Source organism: Vombatus ursinus, unplaced genomic scaffold, assembly GCF_900497805.2.
Source record: "Vombatus ursinus unplaced genomic scaffold, bare-nosed wombat genome assembly UNPS02011700.1, whole genome shotgun sequence".
NCBI classification, from domain to species: Eukaryota; Metazoa; Chordata; class Mammalia; order Diprotodontia; family Vombatidae; genus Vombatus; species Vombatus ursinus.
In genome coordinates this window covers 5,273,037-5,279,036 of record NW_020951478.1, presented here as the reverse complement: position 1 = coordinate 5,279,036, position 6,000 = coordinate 5,273,037, and positions in this window count along the sequence as shown.

Genomic DNA, 6,000 nt, shown 5'->3' with positions numbered 1-6,000 from the left:
CGAAGCCTAGCATAAACAAAACAATAGTAATATTAATGTGGGACACCCTTCAAGAAAATATCTTCCAGGAAAAAAAAAATTATTCCTTCTAAAAATTCCCCTTTCACTAGACTTATGCCCCCAAAGAAATAAAAAGAGGAAGAATATACCTGCAGAAGACTAATATGGTAATACATTTTACATGACTGAACATGTATAACCTGTAACAAACTGCTTACTGTCTCAGGGAAGGAGGTGTTGAGGGAGGGAGAGAGAAAATTTGGAACTCAAATTTCTTTAAATGAATGTTTAAAACTGTCTTTATATGTAACTGAAGAAAAAAATAAAACATTACTTTAAATTTTTAAAAAATATACATATAGAAAATAGTTATAGCAGTTCTTTTCTTTGGTAGCAAAGAATGGAAGCTAAGAGGATATTATGCTACTAGGGAATGGTTAAACAAATTTTGGTATATGAATGTGATAGAATATTATTATGCCATAAGAAAAGATGAAATGAACAATTTCAGAGTAAAATGAGTAATCTATATGAACTGATATGTAGTGAAGTGAACAGAACTAGGAAAACAAGTTATGCAATAATAACATTATAGAGAAAGATAGCTTTGAAAGACTTTAGAACTTTGATCAATACAATGATAAACCACAAGTCTAAAATAATAAAGATGAAATATACAATTCCCCTCCTGATAGAAAGATAATGAACTGAACATGAGAAAGAGACATACGTTGTCAGACATTGCTGATGTGGGAATTTGTTTTGCCAGACTATGCAGATATGTATTGAGAGCTATATTTTATGTTGTTGTTTTTTTTAAAATTTGCTCAATGTGGGGAAGGGCATGAAGAGAAGAGGTTAATTTAATTTTTTTATTCACTTTTTTAATACTACATTTTATTTTTTTCAATCAGCAATAATTCTCCTCTCCCTCCCACTACCCTTCCCTCCACTGAGAATGGAAGAAAAACAAAACTCATGTTACAAACATTTATAGCCAAGTAAAACACATTTCTGTATTAAACATGTGTAAATTGTGTGTGTGTATATGTGTGTGTGTGTGTGTGAGTGAGTGAGTGAATGAATGAGTGAATGATTCTGTACTCTGAATACTTCTCTATCTGGAAGTAGATAGCATGTTTATTCTTCTGGAATTGGGTTGTGGGTTATTATATATATATATATAAATTTGCAGTAAGCTGAACTTGAGCATTGAATTCCTTATAGCCTTCATAGCCTTCAACCTCATGTTGTCCCTGGTTGTTTTCTTCCTTGCTTGCTCCTGACATAGTAGCCACTCAGCTCTGTACTTCCAGATTATAGAATGATTCTGTACTCTGAATACTTCCCTATCTGGAAGTAGATAGCATGTTTATTCTTCTGGAATTGGGTTGGTAGGTTATTATACTGGTCTGAATTTCTAATGTCTTCAGGATATTAGCTTATTAAGAAAGGGCAACAGTTCCTTGCTTTCTTCTTGCCTGAGGTTGTCTTTGAAACAGTGTTCCTTTCTCATCACCAAGACTGGCTCTTTTAACACTGTTCAAAATTTGCAGTAAGCTGAACTTGAGCATTGAAATTCCTTATAGCCTTCATAGCCTTCATCCTCATGTTGTCCCTGGTTATTTTCTTCCTTGCTTGCTCCTGACACAGTAGCCACTCAGCTCTGTACTTCCAGATACTCTGTATCTTTATCTTTACTCTGGCTATTGTTTGCCCTGTTGCTTTTGACAGAACAACCATGTCAGAACGAGTGTATGCAATAGTCTATATCCTTAAGTTCTAACAACCACGTCAGAACGAGTGTATGCAATAGTCTTATCCTTCCCATTTCCTTACAGAGAAAACGGATTTGTATTTTATCATATGTCCTCTGAGACCAAAACTAACCATTACATTTAATTCAGTCAGTTGATAAGGTCATTTTCAGTGTTATTTTCATTTACATTATTGTAGTCATATGTAGTGTTCTCTTGGTTCTGTTAACTTTGCTCTTTATCAAATCTTATAAATCTTCCCATTCTTCTTTGAAATCTTCATTTTTGTCCTTTCTTAAAGAGCCATAATATTGTTACATTTTTGTGCCACAATTTTCTTTTGAGAAGTTCCTTAATTGATGGAGGTTTGTTTCCAGTTGTTTTTCTACTACAAAAATTGTAGCTACAAACATTTTGATATGTATGGAGCTTTCCTTTTTGTCTTTGACTTCCTTAGAAAATACATCCAATTGTCAGAACAGTGGGTCAAAGGATATGTACAGCTGAAACGTAGTTCACACACGGTTCCTAAGATAGCCAGGTGGCATAGGAGATAGATTATTGTCGTTGGAGTCAGGAACACATGAGTTTGAATCCTGCCTCAGATACTAGCTATATAACTCTGAGCATTAAAAAAATAACTCTCTCAACCTTGGTTTTCTCATCCATAAAATAGGAATAATAATAGCACCTACCTCATAGTTACGTTATGAAGATCAAATAAGAGAACACCTATAAAGTGCTGTGTAAATGTTAAAGTGCTATATAAATGTTACCTGTTATTATAATTACAAAGTATTTTCTAGAACTATTGGGCCAGTTCACAGCTCTATTGACAATGTATTAGTGCGACTATCTCCCTATGACCCTTCCATATATTTTCTCATCTTTAATGGGTGTGAGATGAAATTTCAGGGTTGTCTTAATTTGTATTTCTCAAGTCATTTGAGTAATATTTACTACTACTGCTACTACTACTACTACTACTACTACTACTACTATTACTACTACTTGACACCACTAGAAAAATGAAACAACTTTGTTAAATTCAAAGAGCAGGGATTAAATTGCTAGCAAGAAAGTAGGACAAAGTTCACCAGTCCCACCAATTCCCCTTCAGTCTTGTTAGGTGAAGTCCTACAGTAATTTTCATGGTCCATAATCATCAAGATGAGAGTGGAGAGGAATTGTCTAATTTAGCTCAAAGTGTCAAGGGAAAAAAAATGCTGGCTGAATATTCCAATTCCATTTGTCTGAGCTTTTGGTAGAAACAGTTCAAAAGACAAACAATGCCTAAGGGCTTCTCTAACAGATTGGATAGCCAGAGCTCTAAATCTCAAAAGGATAGAAAAAGCCTTTGGGGCTATAAGCTAAAACAAAAAACAAAACAAACCTGATGGCCTCGGTCCCTTTGGGGAATTTCATATCATCATTGAACCAGAAGAAAGCAGTGCAACAGAAAATATGAAAAAGCGGTCTAACAAAGCACCTCGACAGTGGGCAGCAGTGGAGAAAGCTACTAATAACCAGATAGTATCACCATAGAAAGATGAGGGCCGATTGAGTCAAATCACTCTCCCCTTCCACTTAAAGTACCTCAGTCAGCCAATGAACATTTATTAAATGCCTATTACTTGCCAGGCACTGTGCTAAGCCCTGGGGATACAAAAAGAGGCAAAAGAGTGTCCTTTCCTCCACGGAGATTACAAGCTAATGGGGAAGACAACATGTAAACAAGTATGTACAAATAGGCTATATGCAGGATAAATAGCAAATGATTGAAAGAGGGAAGGTACTAGAATGAAGAGATCTTGAGAAAGGTAAGATGCTCTATACCCAGGGTAAACAAACTATTTCCTGAGGCCAAATCCAGTCCATCTTGTTTTTGCATCACCCATTAGCTAAAAATGGTTTTTACTTTTTAAAATACTATAAAACTTTATTTTAAAATATAAAAAAAAACCCAAAACTTTCTTAGTTCATGAGTAGTACAAACAAGGGGAAGACAATTTGGCCCTCTGATGCTGGCTCCTAGTTTGCTGACCATGGTCCTATACCATGATACTTTTATCAAGTAAGAATATCTTTATTAAAGAAGAGGAAGAGGATTGGGGGGGTGATAGAAGGGAGGGAAGATTAGGGGAAGTGATATTCAGAATACAAGCCATCTTGGGGTGGGGGAAGGGATGAGAAGGGGAGGAAATTTGGAACTCAAAATCTTGTGGAAGCGAATGTTGAAAACTAAAAATAAATAAATTATTAAGAAGAATACAAAAAAAAGAATAAAAGGATTGTCTCCCTGCAGTGAGGACCCAGTTTAAAAAAAAATCTCTATTACATCAATTAATCAAAATCATTAAACTAGATGTAGAGAAGTCCTTAATCAATTTGGAAGGCACAAAATCCACCCAATAACTCGAAATGATGCTATACAGGAAGTATATTAGAATTGATTGAGGACACTCGATTTTACCCTGTGGGGCTCGGATCAAATTGCAAGCCAGTTTAGGATTCAGTGTTTTAGTCTCCAGCCAATCCAGTGGTAGAAGGAGATTTCACTGCATAATTGTCTCAGATTTTATGGCAATATTTTTTTGCAAAAAAGTAGGGTGCTATCATTATAGGAAGCTTATATCGGTATTACTTAATCATTTATTACCAAACTGTCTTTGGTGCAAGATTAGGATGTATGAAATACTCATGAATATATATTAAAATTGGGAAGATGCAAGTCTTACCATATCACATGACTTATTCATGGCAGCTTTGCCTGCCTGCCTGCTCTTCTGTGCCTATGACTCTTCATTGGGCTGAGTGACAATACCGATAGTACTTCAGCACTCTAAACAAATTGCTGAGAATTCTAGGCTCCTGGCTTACAATGCACAAAAGACCCATACCCATATGCCACTGGTGAATGCATTGCTGCTCTGTTTACCTTTTAAGCAACTGATGAACAGAATTATACCATGTGATGATTACTTGATGAAAGGTTATAAACCAATTTTTGGATTGAAAAAGATTATTCAGTAGTAGTGATTATGCAATAAAATAGTGGTTATAGCCAAATCTCTGAGAGGGAATGGCTTGGGGTAAGTAGAGAGCTGCTGTCTCCTGTCTCCTTTCCCACCCTGATGACCATGGGAACATCCCACAGGCATCTTAGCAATATCTCTAGAATAGCAGTGACTGATGTCAATGTCTACTTTAGGAGTCCAGGACAAACTAGATATATTGAGGCAGCTTCAGCAGAACTATGCCTTGGGGAAACTTCATGATGACTCATGAAAAAGAAAAAGGAACTTCTAGAAACCTGTGCCACATATGCTCTAAGTTTGAACTCACTTTCCCCTGGACTCTGCATGTACTCATGGGAGAGGATCTTCCCAAGTTTTGACAGATATTTTGTACCACCTATGTGGTGGAGTGGATAGAGGGTTAGGATTCAAATCAGGAAGACCTTGGCTCAAATCCAGCTTCAGATACTTGCTAGCTACATGACCTTAGGTAAGTTACTTAACCTCTGTCTGTCTCAGTTTCCTCAATTGTAAAATGGGGATAATTATAATACCTGTCTCCCAGGGTTGTTGTGAGCACTGAATGAGATAATATTTGTAAAAAAATTTCATTTGGGACAGCTAGGTGGAGCAGTAGATAGAGCCCTGGCCCTGGAGTCAGGAGGACCTGAGTTCAGATATGACCTCAGAGACGTAACACTTACTAGCTGAATGACTCTGGGCAAATAACTTAACCCCAATTGCCTTACCAAAAAATTAAAAAAAAAAAGCACTTCATTCCTAGCACGTAGTAAGAGCTATATAAATGCTTATCCTCCTCCTTACTATACTATAAAGACACATCTAAAAAGTAGTTAAGTCTGGCTGGCTAATAGATATTGATAGTCAATGAAAGAAGCCAACTGATATTTCAAAGCTTCAAAGTTCTACCAAAAAAAAAAAAAAAAGAACCCTGATACAGCATTTTAAGGTTTACTAAGCACTTTACATACATTTCTATAAAGAACAATGTTCAACAAGTGGTTTTTGGTACATTAAGAGGGTGATTTGTATATACAACATCAGGAAATACTGTAGGAAAATGATACTTTTTTGGAAGCAAAAGTGAGATTATTTGTCTTAAGACAATAGTTGGGTTGGCTTCACCATCCTTCCTATTCTTCTGTTAAAAGGGGATTAATGATTAGTCAGTTTAGGGCAAAATTCATATAGCCTGTATTTTCACA